Source organism: Heterodontus francisci, chromosome 5 (genome assembly GCF_036365525.1).
Source record: "Heterodontus francisci isolate sHetFra1 chromosome 5, sHetFra1.hap1, whole genome shotgun sequence".
Lineage (NCBI taxonomy): Eukaryota > Metazoa > Chordata > Chondrichthyes > Heterodontiformes > Heterodontidae > Heterodontus > Heterodontus francisci.
In genome coordinates this window covers 79,040,417-79,058,621 of record NC_090375.1, presented here as the reverse complement: position 1 = coordinate 79,058,621, position 18,205 = coordinate 79,040,417, and the positions used below count along the sequence as shown (strand labels likewise).

General features: G+C 48.3%; 1 pseudogene; it reads right to left on the bottom strand.

Annotated features, from left to right (window-relative positions):
• Positions 1 to 16,687: 16,687 nt before the first annotated feature.
• LOC137370344 (U2 spliceosomal RNA) lies at positions 16,688 to 16,796 on the bottom strand (annotated as a pseudogene).
• Positions 16,797 to 18,205: the final 1,409 nt, after the last annotated feature.

Here is an 18,205-nt window from a genome sequence, read left to right as displayed (position 1 = left end):
AGTCCCACCCAGCTGGACAACAGCGAAGAGGCAGTGGAGGAGAATGGTGTGGTCAACCATGTCAAAGGCTGTAGACAGGTTGAGAAGGACGAAGAGGGAAAGTTTACCTTCATCACAGTTACATAGGATGTCATTTATGACTTTGATAAGAGCTGGTTTGGTACTGTGGCCGGGACAGAAACCTGAGTGGAGGGATTCAAACATGGAGTTCTGGGAAAGATGGGAACGGATTTGGAAGGTGACAATGCGTTCAAGGACTTTGGAGAGGAAAGGGAAGTTGGAAATGGGATGGTCGTTGGCAAGGATGGTGGGGTCAGGCTTGTTTTTTGAGGAGAGGGCAGCAGATTTAAAGGAGACAGGGACAATACCTGAAGTGAGAGAACCATTTACAATATCAGCTAACATGGGGACCTGGAGGGGAGGTTGGGTGGTCGGCAGTTTAGTGGGAATGGGATCGAGGGAACAGTAGGTGGATCTTATGGACAAGATGAGCTCAGAGAAGGCATGAGGGGAGATAGAAGAGAAATACAAAAAGATGTGAGTTCAGCGCTAGGGCATTATAGGAAGTTTGGCCAGGTGGGCTAGTGGACAGGATGTTCATGACAGAGTGAGCTGATCAGATGGTGTCAATTGTAGGTGACAAAGAAGTCCATGAGCTCCTCACACTTATTGTTGGTGAGGGTGTAGGAGACAGGGGAGAGGGATTTAAGAGGATGGTTTTCAGTAGAGAAAAGAGACCTGAAGTTATCCTTGCATTCCAGGATGATCCTGGAATAGTGAGCAGTCTTAGCAGATGAGAGCAGGACCCTATAATGTTATAAGTGGTCCATCCAGATCTGGCGGTAGATGGCTAAACCAGTTGTCTGCCATATCCTTTCAAGTCTGCGCCCCTTGGACTTAAGGGAATGGAGTTGAGGGCCATACCAAGGGGAATGGCCAGGGTGAGTGAGACTGGTCTTTTTATTGGGGACTAGTTGGAGGTGTGCCTGTAGTTAAGCAGATCAGCAGCTCCAGAAATGTTGTGACGAATGGAGGGCCAAAGGGATTTTGAAAGTGCAGTTGTAAATGAATAGGCAGTTTGTTTTTTCCAGGGACGGATACATAATGAGGTAGGGTTGGGATGTGGAAGCTGAATGTGGGTAGAGAGTGATACAAGGAAGTGATCAGAGATGGTGCTATCTGTAATTGGTACAGTGAGATGGCAAGGTCGAGGGGATGGCTGTGAATATGGGTCAGTGAGTTTACATGACTGATTATACACTGATTTAAACACGTATGTAGGAACTATATTTATATTTTCGTTTCCTTTTACAAACTTCAGCAGAAGCTCGTTTGTTTGAAGCAGACTAATGAATGTGCAAAATTTGTAATTTTCTATAGGAAACAATTGATCGAATATAATTTAAAGTATATATTTGTAAGTGAAGATGGAGAAGTTAAATGAGGCAAGAAAAGTAGAATGTAAGTTAAATGCTATTGAAATGAAAATGAAGAAAAAAATACAAATAACCTCATATAGCAGAGGAACACTTTTAGTAGAAAACTGTTAGCTCTACATTATTAATGAGCATATTTGGAGGGTTACATTTTGCATACTAGCATTTGGTAGATTTTATGCAAAAAGTAAAATGCTTCCTCAGTGGTAAATATAAATGAGATGAATTTATCACAAATTTGGTGTTTCCATTTGTTGTAATTGTTTAATTTTTTTTTATAGTGCAGCAATAATGTACACATTAAGTTAGCGTTTTGAAACAAATTTAAATTCTTTCTTTACAACTGTTGATAGCCCCAGAGACAGCAGCAAAGTCATAATAATGGGCCCGTTTTTCCTGGGAACAAACCATTGTCGTGGTACATCATAGGGGCCCTTGAACAGCGTAAAAGAAAGAGGAAGTTATGGTGCCAGCGACTTAAGTCAGTAAACATGTCGCTCCATATTTTCCTGGGACTTGTGTGTTAAAAGGTAATTATTATAGCTCCGTCCTCTTTTAAATCAATGCTGATTGTGATATACCTCCATTTAAGCCGGCTTCCATGTTGTTGCCACTTAGACTGAAAAATAATGGTGTGCTTACTTGACAGTTATATGACTAATTGACTAAGAAGAGGATTCAAGTGAAAATGGTTACAATATTTGTGAATTAGAAAAGCCGATTTCTAGTGAAGTTCTATTCAGAAAGGGCGAGAACTTGGACTGTGGCTTAATCATCTATGACTGCTCCCTATTGGATTTGAATTGCTATTGTGCCATTGCTGTAGGGCCACAATTAGGTTGGCTGTTTGGAGCTGGTATTTTCCCAGAGAAAGTGAACCTGTGGAACAGGCTGCTGCCCTATGCAGTGAAAGCTGATTCACTGAACTCCTTCTAGAAACAGCTGAATCTGTTTCTGGCTGCAACAGAGATGACATTGTACATTAATCGGGGTCAGAAAGGTCTCCTTGACTAGCCTTGGGCATCTAAGCAATCCTCAATTCAAAATGGCAACTGGCTCATCGGCTGGGATTTTCCAGGCCTGTAAGAGTGTGGTGAGTGGCATGGGGGCATAGGAAAATGTGGTTAGGTCACGCTTGTACGGATGTCCGATCTCGTGATGTGACTTCCGAATTTTATGGGCGGCGGGAATGATGGACAGCGGACTTCTCACAGCAACGTGGTGGGACATCAGTTCGGGTAGTTTAGAAGGCAATTAACTTGAACTTAAATGCAATTAACTGGAATTTTATGCTGCACTTTGTACTTTATGAATGGCGCAGTAGACTCACCTTCCTTCAGAGCCTCAAACGGTTAAAGGTGGCGACAATGAGGTAGGGCTTCAGTGCTGTCTCTGCCAGCTATTCTGAAAAGCAAAGTTTGTTGCAAGGGTGAAAGTGGGGAATGGAGACAATTGATGAACAGCAGCAGAAAACCTGTGAAGGTGTCATTATCAATGGGTGGGGAGGGGCATTCTGCAAGGGACACTGAGGGGTAGTGGCACTTTCTCCCAAGGGAGTAGCAAGGACAAGGTTTTGGGGAAAGTGGACTGCAAAGTAAGTAGAAGAGAAGGAGAGAGGCCACCTGGCATGGGACTGATCCATCCAGTGTCTGTGACCCCCCTCCTGAAGAGGAGGGGAAGCACAGAGAGAAGCAAGACCAGGCGCCAGGCGGCCACACTGGAGAAGGGTGGAGAGGGGGCCAACCAATAGCGTCCCATGCAAAGAAGGGCCTATCCATGGGAAAGAGTCCACTGTACACAGCACAACTATCTGCAGATGTCTGAATGTTAGCGCAGGCTAAGGCTATCCAGGGAGGCTGTCACTGATCTATGTGCCATGCTGCAGGATGAGCCGAGACCCATGGGGTTCAGTCGACACCCAATGCCAATGGGCCTGAAGGTCACCATAGCACTCAACTTCTACACGTCTGGATTCTTTCCAGGGATCCACAGGGGATGCATGTGGGATGTCACAGGCTGAGGTGACCTATGCCCTGTTCTAAAGGGCCTGTGACTATGTGAGCTACAAAACCTGGACAGTCAGTTGGAAAGGTCCATTGGCTTCGGGGCCACTGTTGAATGCCCCCCAGGTGCAAGATGTCATCGACTGGTTGTGTATGCCCAGCAAGGCTCCCATGGACCACCCAGTGGCTTTCATCAACAGAAAGGGCTTCCATTCCATCAATGTACAACTGATTTGCAACCACTGCAAGCAGGTCCTTCAGGTGTGTGCATGGTACTCGGGAAGCAGCCATGAAGCCTACATTCTCCAACATTCCCAGGTGCCAGAACCATTCCTGTCCCCCTGCGCACCTTCAGGGATGGATTCTCGGGGACAAGGTGTTATTATTGAAGTCATAGCTGCTCATGTCTCTGAGAAACCCTCAAATTACAGCTGAGAAGAGGTACAACACTTGCCACGGGTCCACCTGAGTGACCATCGAGCAGGTCATTGTCCAGATCGCTCAGATGGCGCACTTCAGTATGTCCCCGCGAGGATCTCATGTATTTTGATGGTCTGCAGTGCTCCGCACAATCTAGCACTACAGTGGGAGGGAGGCCTTGCATAATGAGGACATCATTGATCGCTACTCCTCCAATGAGGAGGATGTGGAGGAGGCTGCTGAGCAGGATGAGGAACCCCTTGCACTGGAGGGAAGGAACAGGTGCGCAAGGGAGGCTCAGGACAATCTCATACATACCCGTTTCTTGTGAACCTGATGTCCTTTCACAATCACTGCAATAAAGAATCACCTTTATGCGGACCTGCTGTCGCCTCCTTCATGTCACAGTCCATCGCTTTGCACTCAGGTTCACATCGTACACTGACAAAGCCGAGGAGCTGACCAGACATGGCCTACTCCAACACTAGCAGCCCATTGAGAGAGCAAAGCTGCAGATAACATCTAACAAGGCAGCAGGAATGGAAAGGATGATCAACAGCAGTGACTCTTAAGATTTATTGATTGACACAAACTTCTAAAACTTTAGCGTTTCCAAAATCTAAAAACCCATGAACCCAAGTGTGTCTAGGTTCTCCTCTTAACGCACTTGTGTGTGCTCCTATGAGGTGCTGCTCTTGCACTAGCAGCTGAAGTGGAGGCTGGCTACTGATAGGCTGCTCTGTGGCCTGGGATGATGTTGGCGGCCATCCTCTGACACTGTGAGGCCTGGAGGGCCACAGCATCCTGAGATGCTCCTGCACAGGTGCAGGACCCTCCTTTGCCACCATATCTACTGGAGGCGCTGTGTTCACTGTCGGAAGGCATGAGGAGTTCCTGTGCACACTTGGAGCATCCTGAGAGAAGCCCCCAGAAGCAGAAAGCAGCCACTCCTCCTCATTTGCAGGCACACTTGCACCTCCCTGGTTACCTGCGAAGCACAAGAACCTGGTGGAGACTCCAGGCACTTCATCCCCCTCTCACCTTGCCATCATTGTGTAGAGCTCATGGACAATGCGATGGTATGCAGGTCCGCGCACATCTCCAGCATCCACTGTCTGGTCTGCTGGATCTGGCTCTCCATGAAGGTCACCAATCACTTGATGGAGGAAGACATGCATGCACATGCCTTTTTTTTATTTGTTCATGGGATGTGGGTGTCACTGGCTAGGCCAGCATTTATTGCCCATCCATAATTGCCCTTGAGAAGGTAGTGGTGAGCTGCCTTCTTGAACGTCTGTAGTCCTTGGGATATAGGTACACCCACAGTGCTGTTAGGAAGGGAATTCCAGGATGTTGACCCAGCAAAATTGAAGGAACAGCGATATAGTTCCAAGTCAGGATGGTGTGTGGCTTGGTGGGGAACCTGCAGGTGGTGGTGTTCCCATGCCTGAGACATGGCAGCACTCTTGGCCTGGATGGACTTCTCCATTGTCTGCGCATGGGTGCCCATTGCCTCTGGCAGCTGCGCCAGATGTTTCCTTACCTCACACTGTAGCTGCAGCAGGTTCTGTGTTGCTAATGACTCCAGAGGTATGTTGTCAGCCTGGGGCTCAGCATGGGCCTGGCCTCCCACAGTCCTCCTGAATGTTAGTGGCCTCAGCTGTCACAGCTTCCGTCAGCTGCTCAGGCACATCTGTGATGTGCTCACCAGCTTGTGACCCTGAATCTACTTGCAAACACATACCCACTGACGTGAGAGTATCTGCGCAGGTGGAGTGTGCGGGGAATGATGTTACAGTGGACCCTCTGAGGACCCCTCCTCCGCAGAGGGGGACTGATGGACCCCGGTCTTAGCAGCTGAGCATCCTTCGGGAATACTGAGCCCTGCACAAGAGAACACAAACAGTTAGGAGTTCAGGGCTTCACATCTCCTCATCCCAATCATTCCTGATGTGGAGATCCACATGCCCAGTGGTGGACACATGAGCACTAGGCCTCATTTGTCGCCCAGAAGCACCCTTGCGCCCCTCCACGTTCACTCGCTCTTTTGGGTTGACACTCCTGTTTTTCCATCAGCAACCAAGCGGCTGCCCTGTGAGCCTGCCAGTTCCAGGACATCCTCCCCAGCCGGGGTCAGAGAATGAAAGTCTTGGCTCATTCTTTAATGTTGCACACTCATTTCTCCTGCAAGCAGAAGGAGGAACATTGTTATTTTCACCATAGTGTAGCACAACACGAACACAGGTAGCAGCCCTTTAGACCATGATGGGGTCTTACGAATGTATCCTCCATACGTTCGCTCTCCAGGGACTTGGTGGGGGTCAGCAAAGACAGATGGCTGGTTGTCACCGAGATGCAGCCATGCATCTGAAAGAAAATGCATCTGCCACACTCCTTGCCACTGCCTGGTTGCTCACTCCCTCTCCATCTAGTGCACCATCTCATGTTGCCACATTCAAGCCCCAAAGAGGACAGCAGTATAGAGGACTCACCCTGGTGGAGCAAAGGAGGTCATTGACCCATTTGTGACACTGCATCTATATTCAGGAGGGTGACCCCATGGCTGATGACCTCCTCCATCCAGGCTTGCTTGGTCTCTTCTTGCCATCCCTTGGAAAGAGGACCTCTGCCTCGCCATTGCAGTCCAGAGGTGAACCTGCAGGGAGTCATTGCTAAACTGTGGGGCCACTTGGTGTCTTCCTCCTGCCATGGTGGCAGCAGCCTCCAGGTCCGCTCCTTGGGTCCTCAGTTCTGCCACAGGGGTGCAGGGGTCTTTATGTCTGCCACAGCGGTCTTCAGCACTGTTACTGAGGCAATCCTTAGCAACAAGGCAGCAATGCATGCAGGGCTGACAGTCCTTTAAAGACGGTTCCAGCACCGGCCTTTGAGTCAGGTGATGCTGCCATCGGCACCTCATTGTCCACCCTAGCTCATCAATTAGATGGGACACCCGGCTCCAGGCAGTTAATTGGCCGCCAGTGCCGCAGCCGTGAACTATGCAGTCCGAATAAAATTCAGCCCATTCTGAGCATGAAGTGAGGGGTGACTTTCAATGCATTAATGCTAATTTTTTGGAGGCAAATAGTAATTGCCCTGTTGAACGCTCCCCCCATAGTTTGTTAGTACTTCCTCATAATTATTACGTCCTTGCTTAATTACTCCTACCTTTTTCTAAAAGTAGCACAGGGTGAATATTGCTCTCAATATTTGGTCAATCAAATTAGATTATAATATTCATCTGGAAAGTAAAATATAAATAGCAAAGGCTGGAACATACAATATCTAAAAATACAATCCATTTTAACATTTCGGGTGAGACCCTTCATCAGAACTGGCTACACTTGAAGTGTTAACCTTTATTGCTGTCTCAAATGTGCTGCACATTTCTAGAATTTGCAATATTTATTTTAACTTTTCTTGGCCTCTTTTCATAGCTCAGTGATCCAAAAGATCAAATCACATTTCTTAACCTTCTTTGAATCATTTCAACTGCCTTTTATTTCTTTTCAAAAGTACAGTGACCAAACCCTGCACACCAGCAAATAGAAACTTACACTGTTTAACAAGTCCTAGAATCATCAGTAATCACACAGCATTTCAAAGGAAGAAAAATATATCCCTCACTATTTTAATGAATAGGTGATTGCCACATGATTGTCAAAAAGCTAGACTTATTTTTGTTGCCTGGCAGATGTCATAGAAAGTTCATCACAGGATAAGGTGGAAGCCTGGGACAAAAGAGTCCCAGAGAATAATCCTTGTAGGGAATAAGAAGCATTCAAGCTTTGGAATTCTCTCCCTAAACCCAGCCACCTCTCAAATCTCATCTGCCTTTAAAACCCAACTCTCACAAAGGGTCACTGACCTGAACCGTTAACTCTGCTTCTCTCTCCACAGATGCTGCCAGACCTGCTGAGTATTTCCAGCATTTCTTGTTTTTATTTCTGATCAACCTTGCTCACCTCTCTTAATCTCTCCTTCTTTGGCTCAGGATTGCTTTCCTCACACCTCAGTTTTCCTACCTTAATGGTGCTAAAGAAATGCAAATTGTTGCTGTTGGTGATGATACTAGCTGAAATTGTAACTGGTAGTCTGACTGTAGAGTGAGGGATCTATTGTGGCTTTCCCACCAGGTAAAGATAATAAGATAACCTGGGGCCAGAAGAGGCCAAAACAAGTAAATCTTTTCTTTCCTTGACTACAAGATTCTGTCCAAAGTCATAGCCAGTCGAGTCAAGTCTGCTCTGGAGTTGGTGATCCACCCCGATCAGACCTGTACTGTACCCGGCAGGAAGATCTCTGATAGTTTCGCGCTACTCAGGGATACGATCGCCTATGTGCGGGTCAGGAGGGTGGACACCTGCCTCATCAGCCTGGACCAGGAGAAGGCTTTTGACAGGATATCGCACACCTACATGATGGACGTGCTTTCCAAAATGGGGTTTGGGGAGGGAATGTGCAATTGGATCAAACTGCTCTACACAAACATCAGTAGCGCAGTCTCAATCAATGGGTGGGAATCGGAAAGTTTCCCGATCCAATTTGGAGTCAGTTAGGGCTGTCCTCTCTCCCCAATCTTATTTGTTTGCTGTATTGAACACTTTGCTGAGTCTATTAGGAAGGATGCGAGCATAAGAGGGGTGACAATCCCAGGCAGTGGAGACACTCAGGTCAAAACCTCCCTGTACATGGATGACGTCACTGTCTTCTGTTCGGATCCGCTGTCTGTACGCAGACTGATGAGCATCAGCGACCAGTTCGAACTGGCCTCGGGAGCCAAAGTTAGCCACGGCAAGAGCGAGGCCATGTTCTTTGGGAACTGGGCTGACCGATCCTTTGTCCCCTTCACCATCAGGTCAGACTACCTGAAGGTGCTGGGGATATGGTTCGGAAGGGCCGGGGTGTGCACCAAAACCTGGGAGGAGCGAGTAGCCAAGGTACAACAAAAGTTGAGCATGTGGGGGCAGCGATCTCTCTCCATTGTGGGTAAGAACCTGGTCATCAGGTGCGAGGCGCTCACGTTGTTGCTGTACGTGGCGCAGGTCTGGCCCATACCCCACTCCTGTGCTGTGAGGGTCTCCCAAGCCATTTTCCACTTCATCTGGGGATCTAAAATGGACCGGGTCCGGAGGGACACGATGTTCAAACCTCTGGATAAGGATGGGCAAAATGTACCCAATGTGGCCCTCATCCTGATGACCACCTTGGTGTGTGGCTGCATCAAGCTGTGTGTAGACCTCCAGTACGCAAATTTCAGTGTCACTACGTGCTGAGGTTCTATCTGTCCCCGCTGTTGTGAAGGATGGGCCTGGTCACTGCCGCGGAACGCTCCATGCAGTTGGACCGTGCCGTACCACCTATCCTTCGTGGAGCAGTTTCTGCGGGAAAACACCTTTGACCACCGGTCCATCAGGCAGTGGTCTGCACGGAATGTCCTCAAGGCTCTACGGGAAAAGGAGACGGTGGATCCTGTCGGATGGTTCCTCGAGCAGACCGTCAGAGTCATTTGGCGGAATGCCTCATCACCAGAACTTTCAAACAAGCACCAAGATGTAGCTTGGCTGGTGGTGAGAAGGGCCCTCCCCGTCAGATCCTTCATGCACGCCCGAAGTCTCGCCCCCTCCGCACAATGCCCCCGCGGTGGCTGTGGTGGGGAAGAGACGGTCGCCCACCTCCTCCTGGAATGTGTCTTTGCAAAGCAGGTGTGGAAAGAGATGCAGTGGTTTTTGTCGAGGTTCATCCCAAGCAGCTCTGTAGCACAGGAGTCTGTGCTCTACGGGCTGTTCCCAGGGACGCACACCGAGACAAACTTCACCTGCTGCTGGAGGACTATCATTTCAGTGAAAGATGCCCTTCGGTCTGCCCGAAACTTGCAGGTCTTCCAGCGCAAAGAGTTGTCCACGACCGAATGTTGCAGACTGGCACATTCCAAGGTCCAGGACTACATGCTGAGGGACGCACTAAAGCTTGGGGCAGCCGCAGCAAAGGCTCAATGGGGAAAGACCACAGTGTAAGGTCCCCCCACCAAGCTGAACTGAGGGTCTGGATCCATGGGAAACCCCTCGAACTGTTTAGGAAAAATTTTCATTTGCTGTAAAATGTAAAAATGTTCATGGCATGACAAATGAAATGGAAGGGTTGTGAGGCAACTCATGATTGTATTGAAGGAAACTGATCTCCCTTGCAATGTTTGTAATTTTTGGTGCTGTTTGAAACTGTTTGGCAATGTAATTTTTACAGATTTTTATGAATCAAGTATATTTTGAAAATAAAAAAAAAATCTTTTCTTTCCTTGAGGAGTGTTCCTCTAGACCCCACAACGAAAGGTTATGTCTCCCCTTCCCTGGACTCCCCGCTTCCCAAATATGAGCTTCCCATGAGATGGTTTTGGAACCCGATCTCATTGCTTACCTTGTGCCAGTGAGTTACCGACTGTCCTTGTAAAAGAAGTGATTTCCACTTTAAATAGGAGTAATTTTGACTCCATATCGCTTGACTCAGTTCCACATACACTGTAAGGATCTGTTAGATAAAAAACAAAAGGCAAAGTTTTTCAAATGTCCATTACTGGATATGCATTGCAAAAACAGTAAATAAAATGGAATTTGTTTTGCATGTATGTAAGAAAATACCCCTGACGCATTAACTCTCCCTGAAAATACCCATAACACATTAACTCTTCCTGATCCTCTGCTCCAAAATCTTCCATGCTCTTGTGAAAATTATGGCAATTATGCATGGGCCCTCAAGGAAATATGATTCCATCTGATTTGAACATATTTTTTTAGCTGAAGCTCAGAGGCCCGAATGGTACGGTTTTCATTCAGATAAAGCAGCTGTCACTTTGAATTTGACTGTATCGCCATTCATTTTTTAAAAGAATCTCTGAAGGCCAAATTTTGTACAATATTTTCACAAGTATATTCAGCTTCATTTATTTGATCAAAGTAATTCAGATCTCCCAACATTAGACAATATTTTGAGAGATTTAATTTTATAATAGCTTTATTAGGATAAATGGCTGAAATTCATGTGAATTTTAAAAAATGCAATCTTAGGACATGGCATCACTGGTACGGCCAACATTTTTTGCCCTAGTTGTCCTGAGAAAATGGACTTTCTTTTTGAATGACTGCATTTTTTTAAGTGCCTTGCTAAGACTATTTCAAAGGTCAAGAATCAACCATGTTGGTGTTTCATATTCCAGTCTGGGTAAGGACAGCAGTTTTCCTTTACCCAGACATAAATGAACTATTTGGGTCTTTAACACTCCAACAGCATCATGGTCAAGTTTACTAATACCACTTTTTTATTTCCAGATTTTCTTTTAAATTCAAATTCTTCAACTACCATGATGGGATTTGAACTCAGCATTATGATTGAATGTCACAGTATTACTATGCCAGCAACATAACAACCACACTACTCTTCTCCCCCCCAAGTAGTTCTGTGAGAAAATCAGGAACTTTTCAGTTGCAGAACTCTGTTACTGCTGTAGGCTTATTAGAATGTTTTGGACCAACCACATTAACAATACCATGAGAGGAATCCATTATACTATTAATGCTGGCTGACTCATATCACTTCAAACTTTTTTTTTTTTTTTTTTTTTTTTATTTCCAAAATATACTTTATTCATAAAAATCTGTAAAAATTACATTGCCAAACAGTTTCCAAACAGCACCAAAAAATACAAACATTGCAAGGGAGATCAGTTTCCTTCAATACTGTCATGAGTTTCTTCCCAACCCTTCCGTTTCTCAATTGTCATGTCAATTACAGTTTTACATTTACAGCAATTCAGAATATTAACGATACAGTTCGAGGGGTTTCCCATGGATCCAGCCCCTCAGTCTAGCTTGGTGGGGGAACCTTACACTGTGGTCTTTCCCCATTGAGCCTTTGCTGCGGCTGCCCCAAGCTTTAGTGCGTCCCTCAGCACGTAGTCCTGGACCTTGGAATGTGCCAGTCTGCAACATTCGGTGGTGGACAACTCTTAGCGCTGGAAGACCAGCAAGTTTCGGGCAGACCAAAGGGCGTCTTTCACCGAATTGATAGTCCTCCAGCAGCAGTTGATGTTTGTCTCGGTGTGCGTCCCTGGGAACAGCCCGTAGAGCACAGACTCCTGTGTTACAGAGCTGCTTGGGATGAACCTTGACAAAAACCACTGCATCTCTTTCCACACCTGCTTTGCAAAGGCACATTCCAGGAGGAGGTGGGCGACCGTCTCTTCCCCACCACAGCCAACGCGGGGGCACTGTGCGGAGGGGGCGAGACTTCGGGTGTGCATGAAGGATCTGACGGGGAGGGCCCTTCTCACCACCAGCCAAGCTACGTCTTGGTGCTTGTTTGAAAGTTCTGGTGATGAGGCATTCCGCCAAATGACTTTGACGGTCTGCTCGGGGAACCATCCGACAGGATCCACCGTTTCCTTTTCCCGTAGGGCCTTGAGGACATTCCGTGCAGACCACTGCCTGATGGACCGGTGGTCAAAGGTGTTTTTCCGCAGAAACTGCTCCACGAAGGATAGGTGGTACGGCACGTCCCAACTGCACGGAGCGTTCCGCGGCAATGTGACCAGGCCCATCCTTCGCAACACCGGGGACAGATAGAACCTCAGCACGTAGTGACACTTGGAGTTTGCGTACTGGGGATCGACACATAGCTTGATGCAGCCGCACACGAAGGTGGTCATCAGGATGAGGGCCACGTTGGGTACATTTTTCCCGCCCATGTCCAGAGATTTGAACATCGTGTCCCTCCGGACCCGGTCCATTTTAGATCCCCAGACGAAGCGGAAAATGGCTCGGGTGACTGCCACGGCGCAGGAGTGGGGTATGGGCCAGACCTGCGCCACGTAGAGCAACAACGTGAGCGCCTCGCACCTGATGACCAGGTTCTTACCCACAATGGAGAGAGTTCGCTGCCCCCACATGCCCAACTTTTGTCGTACCTTGGCTACTCGCTCCTCCCATGTTTTGGTGCACGCCCCGGCACTTCCGAACCATATCCCCAGCACCTTCAGGTAATCAGACCTGACGGTGAAGGGGACAATGGATCGGTCAGCCCAGTTCCCAAAGAACATGGCCTCGCTCTTGCCGTGGTTAACTTTGGCTCCCGAGGCCAGTTCGAACTGGTCGCAGATGCTCATCAGTCTGCGCACGGACAGCGGATCCGAGCAGAAGACGGCGACGTCATCCATGTACAGGGAGGTTTTGACCTGAGTGCCTCCGCTGCCTGGGATTGTCACCCCTCTTATGCTCGCATCCTTCCTAATAGACTCAGCAAAGGGTTCAATACAGCAAACAAACAAGACCGGGGAAAGAGGACAGCCCTGTCTGACTCCAGATTTGATCGGGAAACTTTCAGATTCCCACCCGTTGATTGAGACTGCGCTACTGATGTTTGTGTAGAGCAGTTGGATCCAATTGCAGATTCCCTCCCCAAACCCCATTTTGGAAAGCACGTCCATCATGTAGGTGTGCGATATCCTGTCAAAAGCCTTCTCCTGGTCCAGGCTGATGAGGCAGGTGTCCACCCTCCTGTCCCGTACGTAGGCGATCGTATCCCTGAGTAGCGCGAGGCTATCAGAGATCTTCCTGCCGGGTACAGTACAGGTCTGATCGGGGTGAATCACCAGCTCCAGAGCAGACTTGACTCGACTGGCTATGACTTTGGACAGAATCTTGTAATCAACATTAAGCAGTGAGATGGGCCGCCAATTTCTGATTTCTACCCTCTCCCCCTTCTGCTTGTAAATGAGGGTGATGATGCCTTTTCTCATGGATTCTGACATGCTACCGGCCAGGAGCATACTCTCGTATACTTCCAGCAGGTCCGGGCCGACCCAGTCCCACAGGGCCGAGTACAACTCGACCGGTAAGCCGTCGCTCCCGGGAGTTTTACTCGCCTCGAAAGACTCGACGGCCTTTGTCAGCTCGTCCAGAGTTAGCGGCTTGTCCAGTCCCTCCCTCCTGCTGTCATCTAAGACCTCTGTGATAGATGACAGGAAGGACTGGGAGGCTCTGCTGTCTGTGGGCTTCGCGTCATACAGCCCAGCATAAAAGGATTTGCTGATCCTTAGTATGTCGGACTGCGAAGACGTTACCGAGCCATCTTCTTCCTTCAGGCTGCTGATAACAGAGCTCTCTCTGTGTACCTTTTGGAAGAAGTAACGCGAGCACGTCTCATCCTGCTCGATGGAGCGGACTCTGGACCGGAAGATGATCTTGGAGGCCTCCTTGGCAAAGAGCGAGGCCTGCTGGCTCTTCACCTCTTGGAGGTCCTCCTTGACCTCGACCCCCATTGACTGCAACCGGAGTAGATTTTGCATAATTTTCTGGAGTCGGGACAGTTCCCTCTGTCTCTCTCTCGCCTTCTGAACACCTTTGTGGATGAAGAACCTCTTGATGTTCTCCTTAATCGCTTCCCACCAGTGAACTGGAGACTCAAAGAGGGGTTTCACGGTCCTCCAACCATTGTAATCCCTTTTGAGTTCCTCAACGTTCTCTGGGGTCAGCAGTGTCGCATTGAGCTTCCACGTCCCTCTGCCAACCCGCTGGTCGTCCTGTAAGTGACAGTCGGCCAGTAAGAGGCAGTGGTCGGAGAAGAACACCGGCTTGACGTCGGTGGATCCGACCGTGACAGCACGGGACATAAACAGGAAGTCAATCCTGGAACGGGCAGACCCGTCCGATCTTGACCATGTGTATCTGCGCTGCGCTCCGTCTGCAGGTTTGCTGAAGACGTCGTGCAGTTTGGCATCCTTAACTGTTTCTATGAGGAATCTGGACGTAGCGTCCAGTTTGCTGTCGACACTGCCGGATCGTCCAGCCGCATCGATGATGCAGTTGAAGTCACCGCCTAGGATGACCGGCCTGGACGTCGCCAGCAGCAGTGGGAGCTGCTGGAAGACGGTCAGCCGCTCGCTGCGTTGTACCGGGGCGTACACGTTGATCAACCGGAGCGGAGCGTTGTTGTACATCACGTCTGCTACGAGGAGGCGGCCGCCCACCACCTCCTTAACTTCGGAGATGGTGAAGTTACCTCCCCGCAGCAGAATACCCAGGCCGGAGGAACGGCAGTCATTACCCCCCGACCAGATCGATGGCCCGTGGGACCACCATCGCGACCACTGCCTGTAGGTGCTGAGGTGTGGTATTCCACACTCCTGCAGAAACAGTAGGTCAGCTTTGACCTTGGCAAGGTAATCCAAGGTTGAAACACATCGCGTAGTCGATTTAATGCTACGCACATTAATGGAAGCAATTCTTACACCCATTTTTTACTAAAAATTAGTTGTTGCTTCCCATACCATTTGTCCTCGCTAGTCCCAGTCCTTCCCCTTCGGGATGTTCCTGCATACCCATCGTATGCGCAAGCAGTTTCACGTTGGTTGGGCTCAGAAACCCCTCCTGATTTTTCCTGCAGGGTTTGTGCCGCTCGGGTGACATCGGGGGGGTCTTGTAGGCAGAGAGGATTGGGTTGTCCTCAGCTGCTTCCATCTGTTCCTCCTCGAAAACATCACAGCTCCCGGTCTCCCGGAGCTCAGGTGCGCCAGACGAGTCTTTGCTCCCGGTGTCCCGGAGCTGAGATGCGTTGGCCACGTCGTTACGTGTGGGGAATTGGGGTTGGGGCACGCCGGGCCCATCACAGCTTCCAGTGCCCGGGGGCTGGGATGCTTGATCATCCATCTCGGAGTTCTGCCGCCTCTTTTGAAGGGGCTGTCGTTCCAGCATTTCCCCGTCCAGTGAAGAGGAGTTGTTGCAGTCTGATTCAGAAGAAAGCCTCCTCTTGCCACTGGTTTGGGTGGTGGCTTTGGGATGTTTTTTCTTTGTGGTTTTCCTCTGGACCACTTGCCACTGACCTGTTTGTCCATCTGCTGCCTCCTCCTCCATTGATTCTGTCTGTGGAGGAGGGGTTTCCGGGCGCTGGGTAGGTGCTGGGTCGTTGGTTTCAGCCGCCTCCCCTTCCTTCTCAGGTTGAAGTTCCTCACTGCGGAGAAGGTTGCTGGTCTCCTTTCGAACAGCGGACGCCTTCGTCGAACCTTCGCCCGGCCATTCCTTGGACCTTGCCGCCTGAGCATAGCTGAGACAACGTTTGGGGCAGGTCTTGTAGAGATGGCCTGCCGCACCGCACAAGTTGCAACACTTAGTCTGCTTACAGTCCTTGGTCTGATGGCCTTCCTCCTTGCAGTTCTTGCAAACAACCGTGCTGCAGTTGGCTGCCATGTGACCAGATTTGCCACAGGTGCGACAAACTCTGGGCTGCCCAGCGTAGACCAAGAAGCCTCGACTTCCCCCGATAGCGAAGCTGGAGGGAGGGTGGATGATGGCTCCACTGGGATCTACCTTCAAGGTCACCTTGACCTGCCGCTTGCTGGTCCAGATCCCAAAGGGGTCCTTGACATCAGTGCTGCTGCCGGCCACCTCGACGTACCTGGCGAGAAAGGTGAGTACATCCACCACCGGAACATGGGGGTTGTAGAGGTGAATCGTCACCACCCGGTCCCGTTGTGACGGAAGCGTGAAGAGCGGCTCCGCTGTGAGGATCGACAGTGGAGCCCGGTCCCCTTTCTCCTTGAACGCCTTCAGGAACTTGATGCATCCCGCCACGTTCCGGAACGTCACGTCGAAGTATCCACTGCTGGGGAAATCCTGCAGGCAGAAGACATCCGTCGCTTGAAATCCGCAGCAATCGAAGAGAATTTTCTTGATGAAGAAGGTGCGATCGACCGGTGCATCTCCTTCCTTGTCCTTCACGACCACCCGAACGGTGTTGCGCACTCCCTGGCCCGAAGCTCGAAAATTGGTTATAGCCATTTCACTCAAAGCTTCCCCAGGATCAAAAGGCAATGATCATGGTCTCTTCTCAATCAAATAAGCACTGATAAGAACAGATACTACACTTGATCTTAGCCAAAAGGCCGAGAAGCGATATCACTTCAAACCTGATAACTAAGCTTGGTGTAATGCATGGACAGGAGAAAGAGTGGAGCCAAAGTATTGAGTGAGAGGTTTCTCAGGTCACTTCTTACTAAACAGGTCTAAAACTGAATTTATAATAATCGTATTATGGTACCACATTTCATTGAATGCATTTTATGTCGCTTAATTTCAGCATCTGCAGATTCAAATGGAATTCAAATTCAAATTTCTCTTTTTTAATTTACTGCAGCTGGAGCTAGCATGAAATAATTACTATATTTGAAAATTGCTGGGCTGGAGAGGAAGTGTAGAGTCATAGTTTAGTGATGTTTACAAATATACAAATTCATTGGCTGTGAAGGGCTGTGGGATATCTTGGGGATGTGAAAAGCATCATATAAATATGACTTACTAATTCTTCCATTCATAAATGAAAACTATATATATATACTGAATGCTGGAAGCACTCAGGAGTTCAGGCAGCAAATGCTGAGAGAACAGACAAGTTTACATTTCAGTTTTGGACTGTTGGTCAAAACTGCAAGATATTACCGATAAATAACATTTATAAAGGTAAACAGTGAGGAAAGATATTAGCTCTGATGATGTGGAATCTGTATGGGTAGAGCTGAGAAACACTAAGGGGCAAAAAACGTTAGTAGGAGTTGTACATAGACCCCCAAACTGTAGTGCTGTTGTTGGGAAAGGTATTAAAGAGGAAATTAGAGATGCATGTGATAAAGGAACATCTGTAAGTTTGGGTGAGTTTAACCTGCATATAGATTGGGCAAATCAAATTAGTCACAATACCGTAGAGGAGGAATTCTTCGAGTGTAGTCGGGATGGTTTTCTGGACCAATACATTGAGGAACCAATTAGAGAACAGGCCATCTGAGACTGGGTATTGTGTAATGAGAGAGGAATAATTGACAATCTAGTTGTGTGAGACCCCTTGGGGATTGGCGACCATAATATGATAGAATTCTTCATCAAGATGGAGAGTGATGCAATTGATTCTGAGACTAGGGTCCTGAATCTTAGTAAAGGAAACTACAAAGGAATGAGGTGTGATTTGGCCATGATGGATTGGGAAACATTACTTAAAAGGATGACGGTGGAAAGGCAATGGCAAACATTCAAAGAGCGCATGGATGAACTGCAACGATTGTTTATTCTTATCTGGCGCAAAAGTAAAACGGGAAAGGTAGCCAAACCATGGCTTACAAGGGAAATTAGAGATTGCATTAGATCCAAGGAAGAGGCATATAAATTTGCCAGAAAAAACAACAGACCTCAGGAATGGGAGCAGTTTAGAATTCAGCAAAGGAGGACCAAGGGATTGATTAAGAAATGGAAAATCGAGTATGAGAGCAAGCTTGTGGGGAACATAAAAACTGACTGTAAAAGTTTCTATCGGTAT